Source organism: Erpetoichthys calabaricus, chromosome 16 (genome assembly GCF_900747795.2).
Source record: "Erpetoichthys calabaricus chromosome 16, fErpCal1.3, whole genome shotgun sequence".
In the NCBI taxonomy this organism is placed as follows: Eukaryota; Metazoa; Chordata; class Cladistia; order Polypteriformes; family Polypteridae; genus Erpetoichthys; species Erpetoichthys calabaricus.
Window position 1 is genome coordinate 6,534,087 of NC_041409.2, and position 23,609 is coordinate 6,557,695.

Here is a 23,609-nt window from a genome sequence, read left to right on the forward strand (position 1 = left end):
TGAACCAGTAGAAAAGGGCTTTTAAAGGCGGTGATCAGCATGAAGTCAAGCGCGTGCAGAAGGAACTTAGAGTCCAGCTCAGGGAGGCGAAGGAGCAGTACATGAGAAAGCAGGAGCAGAAGTTGCAGAGTAACAGCATGACGGAAGTGTGGGATGGGATGAAGATCATCAATGGCTGCAGCTCGAAGCGGGGTGCCACCATTGAGAGAGACGTGAAGAGAGCAAACCAAATGAACAACTTCTTTAACAGGTTTGACCACCCTAACCCACTCTCACTCTCACCTCAGAGCACTGCACCCTCCACACATCCTTCTGCTGATACCAGCATAGGAGAGACATCCCCACCCACAATTAAAACAGCGCAGGTGAGCAGAGAGCTGAGGAGACTTCATGCCAGCAAAGCAGCGGGTCCAGATGGAGTATTGCCACGACTGCTGAAGGTCTGTTCATCGGAGCTGGGGGTTCCTCTACAGCGCATCTTCAACCTGAGCCTGGAACAGGGGAGAGTCCCGAGGCTTTGGAAAACATCTTGCATCACCCCAGTCCCAAAGGTATCACGTCCTAGTGAGCTGAATGACTTCCGGCCTGTTGCTCTGACATCACATGTGATGAAGACCATGGAGAGGCTGCTGCTTCACCACCTAAGGCCACAGGTTCAACACGCCCTTGACCCTCTGCACTTTGCATACCAGGAGAAGGTGGGAGTGGAGGATGCCATCATCTGTATGCTACACTGATCCCTCTCCCACTTGGACAGAGGCAGTGGTGCTGTAAGAATTATGTTCCTGGACTTCTCTGGCGCCTTCAACATCATCCAACCTCTGCTCCTCAGGGACAAGCTGACAGAGAAGGGAGTAGATTCATACCTGGTGGCATGGATCGTGGACTATCTTAAAGACAGACCTCAGTATGTGCGTCTTGGGAACTGCACGTCTGACATTGTGGTCAGCAACACAGGAGCGCCGCAGGGGACTGTATTTTCTCCGGTCCTGTTCAGCCTATATACATCAGACTTCCAATACAACTCGGAGTCCTGCCATGTGCAAAAGTTCGCTGACAACACTGCTATCGTGGGCTGCATCAGGAGTGGGCAGGAGGAGGAGTATAGGGACCTAATCAAGCAAGGACTTTGTTAAATCTATCTATCTGTCTATGTTCTTGTACCATTCCTAGGACTTGAAGCTCCTAAGGTTGGTAAGTAGAAACTGATAAAATAATGGAAAATGGGTTAAAGGTTATTTACACACTGAAGATGAAAGAAGTAACATACAGCATATAGGACAGAATGGAGGGAACAAAGGTGGACAGATGAAAGGAAAAAGAGAGAATAGTTGAGAAAAAGCTTCCATTAAAGAAGATGATGAGAGAGATTAAAAATATATTTGGTTGTTAAGACCTGGAGAAAGGTGTGATCCCAGGGTGAGAATGAGCTTAGTTTCTTCTGTTTGTTATTGAAATTTGTCTTTGAAACCCTGTGAAAGAACACAAACAATGTGGCTATAATCAAGGGATGTGAAGTGTTCTACACTAGGTCTACATTAGGTCTTGTAAGGTCTTTGATGTTAACAGCTTGAACATACTCCCTCAAATGCTCTTCTAGCCATTTCTTTGTTTCACCTAAGCAAATGGCTGGACACTTCTTAAACAAAGTGCAGTAAATAAGATTTTCAGACTGACGACCGGCCTTTTGATTAATATTTTATTTACCAGATGGACCAGATACAAGAGTATTGCTGATAACGTGCAAGTGACATAAGGGCTCCTATTACAGCTCAAAGAGCTCCAGAGAATATGTATGTTGGCATGTCACCGGGAAATACTTTGCACAACACCAGAGACATCCTGGAGGAGCAGACTTCAGGGTTAAAGACACTGGGACCAGCTTGGCAGAACGTATATGGACCACAGATGAACAAAAGAGCCGGTGATTTGCAATGGCGGGTGCTGCACTGCATCATTGTTGTTAATTCCTATGTCTCACTGATTGATACTTCAGTTACTGACGAATGTCCTTTTTGTGGAGAGTGAGAGAGACCATCTTCCACTGTTTTCTTTTCCGTAGTAGACTTAGACCTCTTTTAAATGTTCTGTTTGAGTGTTCTTACGTTGTCTTTTAATGATTGTGTATTTATTTATGGTGTTACCAAAAATAAGAATAATCAGGAGGAATGTCTGACTGGGAATTTCCTCGTTGGACAGGTCAAGCTGGCTATTTATAAATCAAGAAAAGAGAGAGTCAAATCAAATAGGCAGCATGACATGATAACATTATTTCATGGCCTTGTGAAATCCAGAATGTACTTAGAATATCAATTTTACTAAATGACCGCAAATGTGGATTCTTTTGCGGGCAGGTGGTGTGTTCATGAGGCAATTTGCAAACTTGAGGATAATGAGTTGATTTTTCTTATTTGAAATATGCATTAAATATTGTATTCTTTTTGGGGTGAGTTGCACGGCATGGTGGCGCAGTGGGTAGCGCTGCTGCCTTGCAGTCAGGAGACCTGGGTTCGCTTCCTGGATCCTCCCTGCATGGAGTTTGCATGTTCTCCCCGTGGGTTTCCTCCCACAGTCCAAAGACATGCAGGTTAGGTACATTGGTGATTCTAAATTGTCCCTAGTGTGTGCCCTGCAGTGGTTTGTTTCCTGCCTTGAACCCTGTGTTGGCTGGGATTGGCTCCAGCAGACCCCATGACCCAGTAGTTAGGATATAGCGGGTTGGATAATGGATGGATGAGTTCTTCTTTGTTGTCTTTACTTACAATATTGTAAATGATTTGGATTATTTTCTTTTTGGGGTGAGTTTTTCTTTGTTTTTTACTTATGACATTGTAAATGATTTGTTGATTATTGATTAATAAAGTTCAATTCAAAACTCAAACTCTTTCTTTCTTTCTTTCTTTCTTTCTTTCTTTCTTTCTTTCTTTCTTTCTTTCTTTCTTTCTTTCTTTTCAAAGTCCTAAATCTTTTAAGTGCACATGTACAGTTTGAGGTGGTTTGCTGAGGCCATTAAGGTTGGATATCCTTCAAAGGGCATGCCTGAGATCCTGCTATTCCAGTGTTAATCTGGTTTGAGCATCTAGGGGTGAAAAGGATTAATAGCATAGTATGAGCCAGATAAGTGCAGTGGTGTCACGTTTGTGAATAAAGGGGCGGACAGAAAGGACCTTTTATTATCCTGCTGAAGTTTCCTTAAATCAAAAACAAATATGTCTCTAAAAGAAATTCAGGATTACTTGGTTATGAAGTGGCTAACAGAAATGCCATTTAATCAGAAGTTATTATTATTTTTTGACTGTTATTTCAATTTGTAGGGTCGCCCAGTATGCCAGGCATTCATTTTGGACCTGAACCTCAACAGTGACAGAGCTTCTGCTGAAGTGCCATACCCTTTGGCCACTGTAAGCCACTGTACTATGAGTGCCTACGGAATTACATTTCTTTATATCTGAACATACATTAAATGGGATTGCCTGGTTGGCACCCCAAACTTTGTTCTGGCCTCCTCAGTCTGTTTACCCAGCCACAAAGTACATGAGAAACAGATGCATTTTTGCACTACCTGAACTAAGGTGTTAACTCCAGAAGGTGTACCAGTTAATTTCAGGACACACTCACTCACATCATGCCAATTAAGAGCCATCAGCTGGAATGTGGAAGGAAAACCCATGCAGACTCCAGACAGGCCCTGCTGGGCTCCAGTACTTGTCACAGACAGCAACTATTTGTCCTTTATCCAGTCACCTACAACAAAGGAAACTGCAAGACAGAAAAATATTGAAAAATATTATGTTCAGTTCAATTCTTCTTGTAAGACTTTGTAGTTTTACTGTATTTGTATGATCATATTTAATATTGACTAGGGATTAAAAGTAAAAATACCTTACAGAGTGCAGAGTAAATTTAATGTTACGATTCCCCAGGGGTTGTGATGAAACTAATTTTCCTTTCAGTGATAGACGAGTCTCTGTAAGTGTCAGCTCTCTGCTAATACCAGTAATCAAATTGCGTAGCCCCTGGCAGGTCTGGCGTTGCCCACACTGTACCACTTATCCTGGAGGGTATTATTATATGGAAACAAAGCTATTACCAGTTCACAGAAGATATGTTACATGTTAACTTTTTTCCTTGTAACTTAACTTTCACTGACCTTCTTTAAAAGTAAGTAATGGGTGCTGTTAGCAGTGTTGTGCTTCATTGTCTCAGACATCTGGCTTAAGATGTTCTGGTGAACTTATGAGTGTCGGGAATTTAAAGGACATTTTAGCATTTTTTATGCTACTTTAATTATTTTTGTTATTCTTCATGTCAAATTGTACAATAATCACACGATTAGGTGTCATCGTTTGGTGGATTGGTTGCTATGACACCATGTGTTGTCAGGGGTGTGTGGCCTATGTGGATGAAGGTGCGTGATGTTACTAGCAGCCATGTTATATAAGAACTTGGAAACACTAAGACCTCCAGTCTTCAAACATATAGCTGCACCGCTGCTTCCTTTGAGAAGAATCTGCAGCCCCATTACATGGTGGAGGTAGACTACATCTTCAGTTCTATAGTCTTGTATGACTGTCTTTTGCACTCGGATTGTTTGACATTGTAAAATGAATAGACTCGACACACTTAAAAAGGTTTGGGGCAGCCACCCGTATATTATTCCTGGCTGCAAAAGAGTCTTTTAAATACAGAGATGTTCTCTATACAGAGTCCAAAACAGAACTGTCGATGGTTTGTCAAGATGGTGGTTTTAAGGGATAGGACAGGAAGTGATGTAAGGGAACCGGAAGTGATGTTCTTCATTAGTCAGAGTAGATGCCGGAAGTGATAATCTTCTAGGCGCCGGAGCCGGAAGTGATGTCTTCTGTTCTAAATCAGACAGGTTTTCCCGCGGCTGGGATGCAGAGGTAACAGAAGAAAGTTTAGTGCACCCCGCCACCCCCTGGCCTGGCGTGGAATTACCTTTGCTTGGTCCATACAACGTCTTCCTAGTCACACGTTTGTGACAACATTCATTTGCAATGAAAACGATCAGTAAGATGTGCAATGTGTTTTCAGCAGTGTGTCAGCCATGCTGTGTGCACGTCCTGCTTTTATTGTCCTGAGAGTCATGGCTTGTGGCCATGCCACCGCAAGTAGGACCCAAAGCCCAATTATGGTTCATGAATGGAAAATAGATAAATACATCTAAATCTATACTAAAAGATGGGGTGGCACACTCTCTAGCCCAGTGCTTCTCAACCCACAGCTCGTCAGAGGTGGGCAGAGTAGCCAAAAATTGTACTCAAGTAAGAGTAGCGTTACTTCAAAATAATATTACTCAAGTAGAAGGAAAAAGTAGTAGTAAAAGACTACTCAAGTACTGAGTTGAACATAAAATGAACTGTTTGAACATAATAAATGATTTATTTTTTAGAAATGTTGTAATAAGACAGACAAAAATATAAAATAATGTGCAAATTCTGCTATTTCCAAATAATAAAATAAAAAATGAGTACAAATAAAAAACATCTTTACAAAATAAAGATGCACAAATAACACAAAGTTCCAAATCTCAGTTTTTCACAACAAAGCTTTTGAAGCCGATACCTACAGTAGGTAACATGTATGTTTGAACAGTGCAAACCACTTACAGTGATGAGGTATACTGTACACTGACAGTATAATAATGTATATTCACTATGTGGTGTAGCAGGTCCACAGCTTCAAAAAAAAAAAAAGGCCAGTTTCAAATCCATAAAGCCGTGTCACTCTCCGTCAGCACAACTGCACGACCGCGGGGAGTTAATGAGGTAGTTGGAGCGAGTCACACCTGCACGTGTGGGTGCGATCGTTCTCAATTGCTTCATTGGCTTTCTGCGGTGTGTGATTAAGGCCCACGGAGATGGGAGTGTATATATACGGGTCGGCACAAAAAAAGAAGGGGGAATCAAAGAACAGGAGAAAAGAAAAGAGTCTGTAGGGGACTGGCATCATCACACACTTGCCCTCCAAATAGCACAGCTGGTAGAAAATAACATCAGAACAAGGCAGCTTGTGTACGTACAAGAAGTCTCAGTTTACCTTGACTGTCTGTGTCTGTGCGTGTTTGGTTAAAACCTGCTTGTTCTTCCCTCAGTGAAGTGATGGTTAAGCTTCAGCAGGAGGTGACTCTCAAGGTTCTTGTAATGAAGCTGTGACCGTTTAGCAGTGAACAGGAGCCCCGCATGACTAAAAGTACCTCTCACAGGCTGCAGACGCAGGAAGTTTGTGTGTGGTCATGTGACTGCATGGCTACGTCTGATTGCTGAAACTGAGTCATGTGATTATTGTTGCTACGTCTGATTGGTGAAACAGTCATGCAGTAGATCCACTGGCAACTTCTCTCTGGCAAAAATATAAGCGTATCTAATGTGTAAATGGAAAAAAGTAACAAGTCGAGTGTTGTCCAATGTAGCGGAGTAAGAGTAGCGTTTCTTCTTCACAAATGTACTCAAGTAAAATTAAAAAGTATGGTACAGTACAATTTTTTTAAAAAGTTACTCAAGTGAATGTAACGGAGTAAATGTAACTCATTACTACTCACTCTCTACAGCTCGTGACCAAAATGTGGGTCACTGGATGCCCTTGATGAGTCAACAGCTTAAGTTTTAAAAAATAAATAAATAGACCATTTTACAGTTGCTGCTGATTGCAGATTTCAGGTTTGCTCGTAGTCACGGGGACATTTTGTTCTAACATACGGGAGAATTGAAATAACTGACATAAGTCCAGTTAAAAGCAGATGATGACACCTCATTAAGAAAGCCAGCAAACATGGACAAGCACCCTAAGTGCTCTGTAGCATCACCTGCTCTTTAAATTCTATATCAGCCTCCCAAGATTCATTCCAAAAATGTGAACCAGACAGGGATGTTAAAGAAACACACAATTTTCTGAGGCAGTGCTTCCCAAACTCGGTCCTGGGGACCCACTGTGGCTGCAGGTTTTTGTTCCAACCAGCTTCTGTTTTTAATTGAACTCCTGGGTTAATTAAGTGAACTGATATTTCCCAAGTTCTGTGTTTTGGGAACAATATAGAAATTAGAAAACTAAGTTTGCTAAAAAAAAATATGAAAATGTATCAAGCAGTTATATGTGAATAATGTATTTTTTTCTTTTTAGCAGTATTTTCATCTTTATTTTCATTCTACTTTCCTAGGTTTTCTAATTGTTTAATTAATCCATTATTTACTAATTAGTGGGTCTGACTCTAAAGTAGTTGCAGCCTTTGATTATTCAGTGTTGTTTGCCTGGGTGTCTGATCTGCTCGTTTTTAATTGTCATTATTAAGATACAACGAAGGGGGAAAAACTGCACAGAGGAAGGGCAAAGTATAATGAAATCAACAAAAGAGAGTTACGCTTTTAAATCTATAGCAAAAGCAGAAATATTTCTAAATGTCTTATAAATGTAAACATCATGCTGCTATGCTTTTCTGAATGTTGAATAAAAGAAAAAAAAATACCAGCTAATTAAATGAGATCAGTGCTAGCAGGTGTTGTCACTGATTAGGAATCTGGTTGGAACAAAAACCTGCAGCCACAGTGGGTCCCCAGGACCGAGTTTGGGAAACACTGTTCTGAGGTATAGATTTACTATTAATGTGAAGCGTTGTGTGTTATCTATGGTGTGGTCCTACCAAATGAAAACACAAAGCCTTTCAAAGACATTTGGAAACCTGGAAGCCTGGTACTTAGAAGTAAGTCGTTTGATTTTTTAAGTGATGCATGAAAATCTTGAGGCTTCAAAAAACCAGCAGGCATTCTGGGTATTGTTTCATTGAACATTAGGTTGCCAAACAGAAGAAAGCACACACAATTGCAGAACAGCTTGTCTTGCCTTATGTAATGTAGATGTGTACCAAACTTCTAGACCAGTCGGCCTTCTCCTCTCTGCACTCTCTTCCGCTGACTTCAACACACTTGTGAAAATTTAACAGGTCCAGGGTACTAAGTAAATGGACACTAAGTAATATTCACTATAAAACACCCATGTGCCAAGTTATTTTTGGATGAATACCATGCCTATTTCATCTATTATGTACTCTTTATTTAAATGTTAGTTAAATATGTATTTACTGATATTTATTAATGTGTGCCATTCAGGAGAAAATGCTGGTTAGTTTACATTAAAATAGCCATTAATAAAGGATCCTCACAGAACAAAAATCTATAAAACTGGGTGAAAAGGGCTAAAAAGGTTGAGAACCCCTGTTCTAGCACATGCCAAAAGCATAGTCAAAATGCTCTGTGTCTCCTCCTGCTCTTTCTGTTCAAATCTCCTGCCAAACTAACGTCCTGCCTGACGGCCTTCCCGTCAACTCCTGATTCCAGACTTATTTTTTCTTGGAAAGTGGAGGCTGTCACCATTTTGACATTGCTTTAGTTTTATTTATTGATTTCTGTTTATTTTCTTTTTCCCTTTAAATCTTCTTTTTCCTTTCGTTAATATGATTGAATGTTTCGAATTTTTCGTGAATTTGCTTAATTGATTTCCAATAGGCATCCTCTTGATTGTCAAATATTTTAAAATTATTTTTCTTTGGTTTGCGTTTCTCTTTTCTGCAAGAATTATTACAAGAACAAGAAAATATGAACACATAACTCCAGTTCTTAAATCCTTACACTGGCTCCCGGTTAAGTTTAGGGCAGATTTCAAAATCCTCCTTTTAACATATAAAGCATTAAATGGCCGAGGTCCGGCTTACTTGTCTGAACTTATCATGACTTACAAACCAGAGCGCACATTAAGATGTCAAGATGCTGGTTTGCTTATGGTTCCAAGGATTAATAAAATAACAATGGGAGGTTGAGCTTTTAGTTACAGGGCCCCTAAACTGTGAAATGGTCTGCCTGCTACTATAAGAGATGCCCCTTCGGTCTCAGCTTTTAAATCCCGGCTGAAGACTCACTACTTCAGTTTAGCACACCCTGACTAGAGCTGCTGATTAACTGTACAGACTGCACCTCTGTTGTTAGTTATTAGTACTAAAACATAAGTAAAATGATAGTTAGAATTGGATACTAACCCTCACCTATTCTGTTTATCTTCTCGGTACTCAAATGTGGCACTTGGTGCCACGGCCCACCTGCCAAGTTGTTTTGCCTGCCTAAGGTAAAGTCATCCCTGATGGAGGATCGCAGGAATCATGAGAAAGAGGGGTCCTTTCATTGGATTGGCTGGCCCAACACTGTTTCAGCCGTGGAATGGCCACATGGGGGAGGCAGCTTGATGGATGAGGTCTCCAGGAGTCTAAAATTATCCAAATCTTATTATGTGATATCATCTATTGTTAAATTCTGCTCCGTACTTCTAAAAATTTGTTCTGTTCTGTGTACTGTATTGTATTGTATTGTATTGACCCCCTTCTTTTGACACCCACTGCACGCCCGACCTACCTGGAAAGGGGTCTCTCTTTGAACTGCCTTTCCCAAGGTTTCTTCCATTTTTCCCTACAAGGTTTTTTTTGGGAGTTTTTCATTGTCTTCTTAGAGAGTCAAGGCTGGGGGGCTGTCAAGAGGCAGGGCCTGTTAAAGCCCATTGCGGCACTTCCTGTGTGATTTTGGGCTATACAAAAATAATCTGTATTGTATTGTATTGTATTGTATTTTATTTTGTTACATACTCCCCTCCACATGGTGAATTGCAACTGGTATTCAGCTAATGGGGTGTTCTGGTACAGCCAGGGTTTGTTTCCTGGTTTTTGATTATTTGGCTTTTTTCTTGTTCCGTCTGTCATTGTTTTTTATAAAGTTATTCTTTTTCATGTTTTTCATTTATATGTAATTTGTGTTACAATTGTTTCATCTAGGTATTGTTTAATTGAGCCTCAAAGCTACATTCCTTGAGTTTTGTGGGTGCATCCCCCAAGAGGTGGGGCCACAATGATGTAACTGCTGAGAGACCTCCTACTGTCTCTATATTCAGTTGGAGGAAATAAGCCTGTGAGGGGTTCATTGATTATTGGATAGTAAGCATTGTCATTTGTGACTATCGTATTGGATTTTCTGGTTGCTGTGGATTTTTTTCTTGTTGTATGGGTAGTGGATTGGACATGTTTGCTTTCGGTTATCTTTTTTAGGTATACCCTTTTCACCTCCTGTTATGTATTAACTTACGTCTATGTATTTTATTGTTGTTTTTCTTGTCTTTGTATTATTATTTTTTTTTATTTATTATTTTATTTTCATCAATTTAATTTATTATTTTTAAATTGAATACAATCTCTATAAGTTTAATTATATTCCTTGTTCTTTGTGGGCTGAACCCCAGGAGGGGGTGCCAAGTTCACATTACCATTCCTGGGTCCATTCCTCTGACTATTTAAGTCAGCTGAGAAGCCTTAGGAGCAGTAGATCATTTCATTCAGTGTGGAGTCAAATGAGTATTGCCTTTTCTTTTTGGTTTTACTGGTTTTGTGAAATTCTTGCCTGTTTTTCTTGGACTGTATATTGGGACCTGTTTACTTTGGATTGCCTTTTAGGCAAGTCCTTTTGCCCATTTTCTGCTCTGTTGAGCACATTTGCTTAATTTTCTATTTGTGCTAATAAATATTCAATGTATAAAAATCTTTCTTGCCCTTACTGTTTACAAGCTGGGGTTTGACGGTTGTCCTGCCATGTGAGGCTTTTTAATAGAATTGTGAACATTTCATGTTTTGCCAGCTCCCCATTTTTATGCCAAATCCAGCAGGTAGTATTGGGGGGTCTGGCTGAATTAAGGTGAATCTCTTCTTGGTAGGTTAATCCTGGCCTACTTCTAGGTACATTTCTGGAGGCCTCATGGTCATTCTGCCTTGTTTAAAACTATTTTGTAACAGTCTTTTTGCTAAGTCTTTCTTCCTTTATCCTTATTTGAATATTTGTATGTTTCTTTTTCTTAGTATAAATATTTTTTAAATTTATGCAGATTGTTGGTTTTCCATATCCTTTCAAGCCTGACGTTTTACAATTCACTATCCCTTGAAGTGCCCTTTTGTGAATTTAACTTTTAAAAGTCTCAGCTCCGGGAGCTTGGTTTCGTCCGTTTATAGGAGAAGGACGTCTGAAGCAGAGCTCCGCTAGCAGCGGCTTTATTTTCCCACGTATTTCATATTATTTAGAGGTATCCTGTATTTAACCCGACCAAGGAACTTCCACTACAATATACAAGCATGAGTAACAAGAAGAAAAGTCAGAAAGAACCGGAAAAGAAACTTAAAGCTGCATCGAAGTCCGGACAGACTTCCGGCCTGAGTGCAAGTGTAAGGTATGGCATCACGGAGACTGACCTAGAACAGGCAGAAGAGTGCGCAGAATTCCTGGGACCCCGCTCCATTGTATCGTCTCCAGTCGAGAGTGAAAATGGGAGCGAAGGCGCAAGTGATACAGGTCGCGAGGGATCGCCGATTTCTGAGGATCATTCGAGACTAGAAAGGGCTCTGCAGGACGTGCTCTCATCTACTCATCGCGAGCCTGTAACAGGAGCTGCATTTTCACTTGCGGAGCACGAAAGCAGAAGCGAACTGTCCGAACTGAAAGAGATGATTGCTACACAGAAAGAGATGATCGCTACACAGTCCACTGCCATAGTTACGGCCATGAAGGAGCTTAAGAAAGATAACACAAATGATCTTAAGAAGGTGGCCACTGAGCTCAAGAAGGATAACAAAGATAAGGAAACGCGTCTATTTGAACCTTTCGACGTGAACTTTAAAGGCATGTTGGAGAAATTAGTGGAACACATTGAAGAAACTAACTCCAAACTGAAAAGGCTTGATGATCATATTAATGACGTTTCAGATCAGCTGGAAGACGTTAAGCAGGGCCTCACGGCTCGAGTGGAAACAGCGGAACAAATGGCATCTAACGCCGATGAAAAAGCCACAGCTGCGAACTCGGAATACAAAAAACTTGGAGACAGACTTGCAGCCCTGGAGGATGGGTGCAGAAGAAATAATATAAGAATTGAGGGTATACCTGAGAAACGAGAAAGCTCAAGCCCAGTGAAATTTGCAGTAGAATTACTGTCTAAAATAATTGGAGATGACTTTAAACTCGACAATGAGATAGCCACGGCTTATCGCACAAAGATACCAAGCGCCTTTAAATCTAGGTCTTTTATTGTCCGCTTCGAACGACTAAGATGTAAGCTTGATGTGATGGCACTTCTCAGACACAAGCAAGAGATTATATTCGAAAATAATCTTATTCGTATTTTTCCCGACTTCTCACCATCAACAGCTGCAAAACGCAGATCCTACAACGACATTAAAAGGATGCTATGGGAAGCCGATATCAAATACAGCCTCTTGTATCCTGCCAAACTGAAAGTGGAAGTTCAAGATGGACATTATATTTTCTTCAGCAAAGAAGAAGCTGAAAAAGAATTAAAGAAGCTGTTTCCGACACTTTTTTGAAAGTTAATTAAAATTAAAGAGCCGTATTCTATCAAGGCACGGGAAAGACCTATGATCTGATCGCTGGATCCATGTTTAAAGAGACTGGTATTATAATTATACATCTTCTTTTCTTTTTTTTTTTTTTTTTTGTTTTTATCTGGACTTTATATGTTATATGTTTATGTTTTAATCAGAGTTATAGAGTTATAGACGTGAGTGTGAAAATGTGGAAGTGATTAAAGTAGGATTCGTTTTATTTATTTATTTTTTTATTCCTTTTTTTTTTTTTTTTTTTTTTTTATTTTACTATACCTTAAAGTAGACTGTTTAACTTCATACCCTTGGTTTAATGCTTGTTCTACTATTTATACAATTACCATTATACTATTACAGTATGAATTACCAGGTTTATCCTAGACTAGTTTTTAAAATCACTCCAGGGTTGTTTTTTTTTTTTTTTTTTAATCTTAATATCTTAACTTAAAAGCGCTGAAGATTATTTCAAGCTTAAATATTGTTAATGAGAACATTTTCGGCAGATAGTATTAAGGATTTAACTGTAAAAGATATCTCTGTTTTAATTCTGTAACGCCGCTGCAGGGTGGGGTTTGTTTTGTTTTGGACGTGCTCTGTCTCTTCGTATGTCAGAGGACTGGAACATCGCAAAGTGGGATCTAGCCTCATGTGGGGAGGCAAAATGGGGGGGTGGGGGGATAAAGGGGGGGAGAGAAGGAGAGCAGGTTATATTTAATCTATTCTTATAATCCTTATAATTATAAAAATCAATGCAGCAACAGGCTAACATGCAACAACTCCTGGGGAATCTTGAAACTAAGATTAAAACTGCCATATTACCAATTAAAACTATAAAATGACATTAAAAACTCAGAATCAATGTCTCCATGATGGGACAGTTAACTTTGTGAGCTGGAATGTTAAAGGCCTGAATCACGAATTAAAGAGAAAGAAAGTATGCTCTCACCTAACAGGCTTAAACGCTAAAATAGTATTTTTACAGGAGACCCACTTACTAACCAAGGATCAGTTCAGATTACAAAAAGACTGGACTGGCCAAATGTTCCATTCTAGCTTTATAAAGAAAACTAGAGGGGTGGGAATTCTCATACATAGAACAGTTCCATTTGTAGCATCAGAGGTAGTGTCGGACCCTGAAGGGAGATATGTGATGGTCATGGGCAACTTATATAACAGTAAAATGATTTTGATAAATGTTTATGCACCCAATGTTGATGATAAGGAATTCATGCAAAATCTATTTGCATCCATTCCCAATGTGAACACTCATAAAATTATAATGGCTGGGGACTTTAATTGTGTTTTAAATCCACTCTTAGATAGGACTCCCGTGACAGGGGGGATGACATCTAATACTGCAAAGATAATTACACAGTTTTTAAATGATCACAACTTATCAGACCCCTGGAGGTTTCTTAACCCAAACTCAAGAACATATTCGTTCTACTCACCAGTGCATTATAGCTACTCAAGAATTGATTATTTTTTTATAGATAATAATTTCCTGCCTACAATTAAATCATGCAAATATGACACAATTGTTATCTCTGACCATGCCCCTCTAGTCTTGGAGCTAAAATCAATAAGCCCCTCGTACTCACCTCGCAGATGGCGTCTTAACCCTCTTTTATTGGCAGACAAGAACTGCACAGAATTTATATCCAAACAAATCAGCTTCTTCCTAGAGACAAACACGTCTACAGAGGTTTCTGCAGGAACACTCTGGGAAACTCTAAAGGCCTTCCTAAGAGGCCAGATTATTTCATATCTTTACCATAGAAATAAATTAGAAACCAAGAAAGTGTCAGAGGTAAGAAATGAAATTACTAGAATAGATGAAGAACAAGCCAGGCGTCCAAGTGAAGCTCTTCACAGGAAAAGGCAGGCCCTGCATACAGAACTTAACATCTTAGCAACTAAAGAAACTGAACAACTTATTTATAAGTCTAGACAGCATTACTATGAACACGGAGAAAAAGCTAATAAGCTTTTAGCTCAACAAATTCATAAACAAGAAGTTCACAATGCAATACCAGTAATCACCAACAAGAATGGAGAAGAAATCATCGACCATAATAAAATAATGCACACATTTAGAGATTACTATAAGTCTTTATATTCCACTGAGCCCAAAGAAGACAACACGCAATCTAATGCATTTCTGGATAATTCACAAATACCACAAATAGATGCTTTAAGTGCTGAGGAACTAGATAAACCTCTAACGCTAACAGAATTACTAGACGCTATAAAGTCACTACAAAGCGGGAAATCATCAGGCCCTGATGGTTACCCCGTAGAGTTTTATAAGAAATTCTCCACTCAGCTAGCTCCACTCTTATTGGTAACATTTACAGAAGCTAAAGACCACCAAATACTACCTCAAACATTTCGACAAGCATTAATCACCGTCTTTCCTAAACAAAATAAGGACTTGTTACAATGTGCATCATATAGACCAATTTCACTCCTGAATAATGATGTTAAGATACTCTCAAAAATCCTAGCTAGAAGGATGGAGAAAGTGCTGCCCTCGGTAATATCACAAGATCAAACTGGATTTATTAAAGGCCGACATCTATCTTCAAATCTCAGACGCTTGTTTAATGTTATATATTCACCAGCAAAATCAAACACCCCAGAGATATTACTATCATTAGACGCAGAAAAGGCATTTGACATGATCGAATGGAATTACCTTTTCACTGCATTGGAGAAATTTGGGTTTGGCCCGAATATTTGTGCTTGGATTAAACTACTGTATACCAGTCCAGAAGCTTCAGTTTGTATTAATAAAATTTGCTCAGACTACTTTAAACTAGAACGTGGTACCAGACAAGGATGTCCCTTGTCGCCACTGTTGTTTGCAATCGCTATTGAACCACTGGCGGTTCACTGCCGAAATTCTCATCAGATAAAGGGGATTGTCAGAGAAGGACTAGAACAGAAAATTTCTTTATATGCAGATGATATGGTCTTATATATATCGGACCCAGAAAACACTGTCCCTGCTGTTTTAACAGCTCTAACAGAATTTCAAAAGATATCTGGTCTTAGAATTAATCTGAATAAAAGTATACTCTTTCCAGTGAACTCACAAGCATATAATAATAAATTAGACACCCTACCTTTTACCATAGCAGATCAGTTTAAATACCTAGGGGTAAATATCACAAGTAAACATAAAGCTCTTTATCAACAAAATTTTGGCGTCTGTATGGAAAAAATTAAGCAAGACTTGCATAGATGGTCAACCCTTCATCTCACTCTAGCCGGAAGAATTAACATCGTTAAGATGAATATCCTTCCTAAACTTCTCTTTTTATTTCAAAACATTTCAATATATATCAATAAATCGTTTTTTAAACAGTTAGATTCAATAATAACCTAATTCATTTGGAACTCAAAACACCCACGTATCCGAAGAGCGACCCTACAAAGACCTCAGGCAGAAGGTGGCATGGCTTTACCTAATTTTCAGTTTTATTACTGGGCAGCAAACATACAAGCCATAAAAACCTGGACACAAATAAATGCACATACACAGGCTTGGTCTGCAATAGAAGTAAAATCCTGTAGTACTTCTTTATATTCCCTGCTCTGCTCTCCAATAAATGAAAGTTATCGCAAATATACTAATAACCCAATTGTGCTTTACTCACTCAGAATATGGAACCAAATTAGGAAGCATTTTAAGATGGAAAATCTTTTATCAGTGGCACCTCTGCAAGGGAACCACCTCTTTCAACCTTCGCAAGTATATCCAGTTTTTAATACCTGGAAAAGTTTTGGGATTAAAATGCTCAGAGATCTTTATATAGACAACATATTTACATCTTTTGAACAATTACGTTCAAGGGTGGGGTTTGATTTGTCTTCAAATTTGTTGGGTTATAAATTGATCTGTTTGTATGGAATGATTACAATGAAAATTAATAAAATAAAAATATTAAAAAAAAAAAAAGTCTCAGCTCCACACTGGGCCTGTGCAGGCCTTTGAAATCTGCTTTTTGAGTTGTGATGTCAGGCTGCCTGAGGTGAGGCCTGAAGCTAACCAGTGTAGTCCTGGTCAGGTTTTCATATACTTAGAGGCCTGTTCATCCCTTCTCGCCTTCTTGTGTGCTTCTAATCACAATTAGGGAGCTATCATTTAAGGCTTTACTCTTTGCTTATGGCTCCCCTTTTTGTTCTTTTCCCAAAATTTGGATTAGATTATTTGATTTCTACTTTGGATAGTTCTTGATTCTTTGTATTCTGCTTTTAGTGAACAGTGTTTTATGAGATTGATCATTTGAAAAGTTGTGGTTAAGATATAGCAGAAATCTCAAACAATAGATTGTTAGAACAGGCAAAAAAAAAAAGGACAGGCAAAAATCAAAGTCAAAATATTCAAGAATAATGCAGACTCTGTGGCAACATCCCCATGGGACTTGCCTGTCTTTTAAGGGGTCAACCCCCTGTAACTGCCCGTGGCGGCATTCTCATTTTTATAAGGCAGTGTTTTCATATGCAATGGCTGGCCTGACACTTATCCTAACCTGACCAAACCAATGCATCTTCTTCCAACTGGTCAGCTCATGAAGAGATTTCCAGCTTTGTTCCATTCACCATTCTGCTTATAATGTTGACATTTGTTAATTTAGTTTTTTTACCAAAAGTTTATACATATACAACTATAATAGTTTTCTGATATCCAGAGCCAGCTTGGAGAAAATGATATTTTATACATGAAGAAATAAACCAATGTCTGTTATTCTCTTCAAGTCTCCATATTAAACAGCAGTAGATATAATGGTGATATATATAATTAGAAATTACCATGTCTTATTTGCATATGCATATCTTTGCAAACATTTCCTTCTGCATACACTGGTTTGGTTCACTGAGCACAGAGGTTAAGTGGTAGTGACAGTCTGGTTTTATGTTGTGCTGCTGCTTCGGGGCTGTAAAACTATGGCGTGAAGGTGGCAGAGCACATGTGTAAAACAGCCAAAACAGATGCCCTTCTTCGAATGGAATTGAGCCACTGCACACTGAAAGCAAAAACACAATGAAAGTCAGTGACTTTACAATATATTTTTATTGAATATCCTTTTGATAAAAAAAATTGGAAAGCTTTAAAATAATCAGTAAATTCTTCCTATAAAGTCTATAGTTTATGTCCTCCAGATGTGCCCAAACCAAACCCAAGTGGTCTGAGACATTCAGAACTGAACCCGTTGGGTTTCCTTTATCATCGATCAGTACAAAATGTTAAAAACTTAAAACAATAATTAAACAGCAGAAAAAGGTGAATTGGCTTGAAATAATATAAAATAGTATAGTGTTCCTACAGCAGGCAGGAAGTTATTCCAGCAACACTGAGACAAGAATCAGCCCTGGATGGGGCATCAGTCCACTGTGGGGCTCATTCACAAATACACCTCAGCAGGGCCATTTTAGTGTCACCTATTGATCTAACATTGACATCTTTAGCATGGGGGAGGAAAACCGAGATGCCTAAAAAGAACATGGATAGGGGATAACATAATTTCCACAGGATTTGAACCCAGGGCACTGGTTCCATGAGACCAGCAGCACCACACATTGATCAGTCACAGACTATGGTCTGCTCATCCATCACATGGTTATATGTGAAGTACTGGAGCTAGAACCTTGATCAAAAGCTTAGAATTATTCCGATATAAACTGGCATTGCAAAAAATGTGTGGGACTGGCAACCACGGCAAACTGACCTGCGCTTGTGGATTCCTTATGGCAAAGTGATAGGCAAACAAAAGGAAGAACAGCAACATCTACTGTGCAGCAATCAAATCACAGAGGCCCATGACATCACAAAGAGCATTAAAAAAAGGAAGAAGAAGAGCAGTGCCATCTGCTGAACATCAAGTGCTGGGTACAGAATGCAAAAAGAACAAAGATGCAGAAATGCATGTGTCCAGAGGTCTTTGTGACTACTGGGGTTAGACTGACAGGTGAGAGTTGACATTAAACCCTGAATAAAATATGAACATTTATATGGAAAACCTATGAAAGATATTCTTCTAGTTCCAACCTTCAGTAAAAGCAGGATTCAATCTTTTTTAGAGAAATACCAAAACATACCTCTTTTTCAATTACAATATAAACATAAAGTCATATGAAAAAGTTTGGGAACCCCTCTCAGCCTGCATAATAATTTACTCTCCATTCAACAAAAAAGATAACAGTGGTATGTCTTTCATTTCCTAGGAACATCTGAATACTTCGGTGTTTTCCCGAACAAAGATTTTTAGTGAAGCAGTATTTAGTTGTATGAAATTAAATCAAATGTGAAAAACTGTATGTGCAAAAATGTGGGTCCTCTTGTAATTGTGCTGATTTGAATGCCTGTCACTGCTCAATGCTGATTACTTACAACACCTGGTTTGTTAAGCCTTGAACTTCATAGACAATCATGAGAAAAAGTATTTAAGGTGGTAAATTGCAAGTTGTGCTTCCCTTTGACTCTCCTCTGAAGAGTGACAGCATGGGATCCTCAAAGCAACTCTCCAAAGATTGTTCAGTCTCATGGTTTAGGGGAAGGCTACAAAAAGCCATCTCAGAGGTTTAAACTGTCAGTTTCAACTGTAAGGAATGGAATCAGAAAACGGAAGGCCACAGGCACAGTTGCTGTTAAACCCAGCAGGTCTGGCAGGTCAAGAAAAATACAGGAGCAGCATATGAGCAGGATTGTGAGAATGGTTACAGACAACCCACAGATCACCTCCAAAGACCTGCAAGAACATCTTGCTGCAGATGGTGTATCTGTACATTGTTCTGCAATTCAGCTCAATTTGCACAAAAAACATCTGTATGGCTGGGTGATGAGAAAGAAGCCCTTTCTGCACTCACGCCACAAACAGAGTCGCTTGTTGTATGGAACAAAGTGCTTTGGACTGATGAGACAAAAATGGAGTTATTTGGTCATAACAAAAAGCACTTTGCATGATGGAAGAAGAACACCGCATTCCAAGAAAAACACCTGCTACCTACTGTCAAATTTGGTGGAGGTTCCATCGTGCTGTGGGGTTGTATGGCTAGTTCAGGGACTGGGGCCCTTGTTAAAGTCAAGAGTCAGATAAATTCAACCCAATATCAACAAATTCTTCAGGATAATGTTCAAGCATCAGTCACAAAGCTGAAGTTACGCAGGGTTTGGATATTCCAAAAAGACAATGACCCAAAACACAGTTTGAAATCTACAAAGGCATTCATTCTGAGGGAGAAGTACAATGTACAGTCCCCTGACTTGAATATCATAGACAATCTATGGGATGATTTGAAACAGGCTGTCCATGCTCGGCAGCCATCAAATTTAACTGAACTGGAGAGATTTTGTATGGAAGAATGGTCAACAATACCTCCATCCAGAATCCAGACACTCATCAAAGGCTATAGGAGGACGGCGTCTAGAGGCTGTTAGATTTTCAAAAGGAGGCTCAACTAAGTATTGATGTCATATCTCTGTTGGGGTGCCCAGATTTATGCACCTGTCTAATTTTGTTATGATACATATTGCATATTTTCTGTTAATCCAATAAACTTAATGTCACTGCTGAAATCCTACTGTTTCCATAAGGCATGTCATATATTAAAAGGAAGTTGCCACTTTGAAAGCTCAGCCAATGATAAACAAAAATCCAAAGAATTAAGAGAGGTTCCCAAACTTTTTCATATGACTGTACTTCTAAATTTTCTGACAATTAAAAAAGTGCTCTCTGGCAGGATTTCAACGCCCAACCTTCCATTTTCACACTCAGGTTATTCTGTTATTGACTGACAGGGATCCAGATCTTAAACACAAGCAATGGGCACAAGGCTGGGCCAGGCCTAGGCCTGGATGAGACCCCAGCCCATCACAGAGCACACAAAGTGGACACACAAGCTCAGCCATATGGGAAACTTAAGAGTTCCCAATTATCTAGAAATACACATCTTTGGGATATGGAAAATGAACTTGGGAAGAAATCTCAGACTCCACATAGGCCGTGACTGAGCCAGGATTAGAACTCCGGAGCTGTGAGGCCCACTATCTCTCCCTGATATAAACCTTTAAATTGAATACTGTAAAGTGAAAATGATAATTGAAGCTGACAGGGAAAGCTATGCACTCCTCTAAAGCTCTTAACCCATCAGCAGTCTTTATGTTTTACATGCCTTAAGCTCACGATGTTGTGATTTACACAAATATTTTCATGATTTTCTTTTAGCATTATTTTTATTCTTGATTATTTTATTCTTCTTTTCATCACCATTTCGAATCAGCATGGACACTGCCATTTTATGATGGTTTTGCCAATAGGTGGAGTTTAAGGGAATGCACTATACTACTAAAATAAATCTCCAATAAAGATTGCTTTCTTTTTAAAAGTTTTTTATTTTTATTTTTTTAAGACTTCAGCTAATATAAATTTGTTAATAATAAACAAATACAATAATTAAATCTATCCTTTCCTAAGCAAGTTTCTTTTGCACGTCGCCAAGTCTTCAAACAGGAAACGTTCTAGTCAACTTAAATTCCAGATTACTTTACTAGTTTGCATTTAGTTTAGAAGAGGTTTCTTCATCTCAAATATTTCATACGCAGTATTTTCGCTTCTGCCTGCAAACCGATCTTCACTACTCAGTCCAAGCAGTGTGTGCCCCCGTGATTAATGCCTGAATGTGCTTCCAGTGCAAGCAGCGGTGTGCCAGTCTGAGCAAACCTCAATCACACATCACACATACCATTATGATAATATGTTTAATAAAGAAAAATGTCTCCTTTATAAGATAAATAAAAACAAAAATGCTCAAACTTTCTATCAATCCATCCTCTTCTAAACTCACTTTTCCAGAGATGGCGCCTAACCTAGCAAGCTGAATGCACAAGGCAGGAGAATCCCTGAAAAGGATGCCAGACCACCGCATCGTCAACACACACACAGACATATCGAGGCCAATTCAGCATCGCCAGTTACAAAAAAGTTAACCCCATCCCAGAACACCCAAATGTTACACCATTTCTACCTTGTTTAAAAAATAAAAAGGCGTTTATGTGGCCACAAGTACAGTAAATTTTCTATCATTTCAATATTGTTAATTGCACTTGGGTACATTTGTGTCATTTTTTACATTTGTACTGTAATTGAGATTTAGTTAAATTGAAAGCAAGGATGGATTAGGACCCCTACAAGCACCTGGATGACTGAGCTCCTTAATGGAGAGTTGATCATACTTTTAACAATGCATTGCATGGACACCAGGCCATTTCATGCAATGCAGAATTTCCCTTTGATCATCTCATCAAGCAGGTGGTGAGTCATCTTTGTTCATTTGGACTAGGTGATGTAATAAATAATTTCACTCAGGAAACTTTGCAAAGAGTTGTGGAAATTGCCCCGTATAATGTCCATCGGACATGATGAAGATTTGAATGAAATACGACCAAAAACCAAAACATTTGACAGAACACAGTGTTGAAATGAGGATATATATGCAGAAAAATGCCAACAGGAAGTGATTTGGCAGGAAATTACATCAATACAGAAAGGCGGAAGTGATGTCATCTTGGCTGAACCGGAAGTGATGTCATCAATAGGGAGCCGGAAGTGACAGTATCACTGTGGGACCAGAAGTGATGTCATCCATAGGAGCCAGAAGTGACATCACCATGGCAGAGCAAGAAATGACGTCATTATTAGGAGCCAGAAGTGACGTCATCACCGGGGAAACGGAAGTGACATCATCCATGGGAGTCGGAAGCGGGATTGTTGTGGAGTGGCTATTTGTTAATCCGTAAGTACTGAAGGTAAGTGTGTGGGATTGTTATTTTTCGTCTTTGGCTCTGTTGAGAGAGAGAGGGGCATTAGTACCCAAAATCAACCCTTCATCTCGTGGTAGATCATGTGTGTTACAGTGGATACTCAATTGTTTCACTGAGCAGGGCTTGGGGGTTTGCTGAAAAGACCTCTTGATGTCATAGTCCCCTGAATGCCATGGTGATAGATCTGCACCAATTGTAACTTTATTATATGAACAATTGATGATATCTGACTTGGAATAAGACATAACTATTTAGCAGAACAGTTGCGACTGTAAAATATGTATTTTTATAGTTTGTCTGGACCCCCGTTAGTCCAAATGTCAGACTCTAGCCATGCTTTTCTCATGGATGATACCACATTTGCATACTATTGTCACATGACTTCTTTTATCTCAATGCCATCATGGCTGTACAAGAACATTAGCATACATTTTGAACTAAGACAAATGATATATTGCATTTTTAAGGGTTAGAGGTCCTTTTGAATAATGATAGTTTTGACCTTTCTTTCTGGACTTTTTATATCATGTTCTATTTGGTTATTTTTCACTTTCTGTTAATAAACTAAAGTTTTTTGTTTTTTTTTAATGTTAATAAGAATTACTTACGAACACATTGAAATCTTTACGGTTGCCTCTTGATTCACCAGGTATGAGAAAACCCTCACATACAGTGCATCCGGAAAGTATTCACAGCGCATCACTTTTTCCACATTTTGTTATGTTACAGCCTTATTCCAAAATGGATTAAATTCATTTTTTTCCTCAGAATTCTGCACACAACACCCCATAATGACAACGTGAAAAAAGTTTACTTGAGGTTTTTGCAAATTTATTAAAAATAAAAAAATTGAGAAATCCCATGTTCATAAGTATTCACAGCCTTTGCTCAATACTTTGTCGATGCACCTTTGGCAGCAATTACAGCCTCAAGTCTTGTTGAATATGATGCCACAAACTTGGCACACCTATCCTTGGCCAGTTTCGCCCATTCCTCTTTGCAGCACCTCTCAAGCTCCATCAGGTTGGATGGGAAGTGTCGGTGCACAGCCATTTTAAGATCTCTCCAGAGATGTTCAATCAGATTCAAGTCTGGGCTCTGGCTGGGCCACTTAAGGACATTCACAGAGTTGTCCTGAAGCCACTCCTTTGATATCTTGGCTGTGTGCTTAGGGTCGTTGTCCTGCTGAAAGATGAACCGTCGCCCCAGTCTGAGGTCAAGAGTGCTTTGGAGCAGGTTTTCATGCAGGATGTCTCCGTACATTGCTGCAGTCATCTTTCCTTTTATCCTGACTAGTCTCCCAGTCCCTGCCGCTGAAAAACATCCCCACAGCATGATGCTGCCACCACC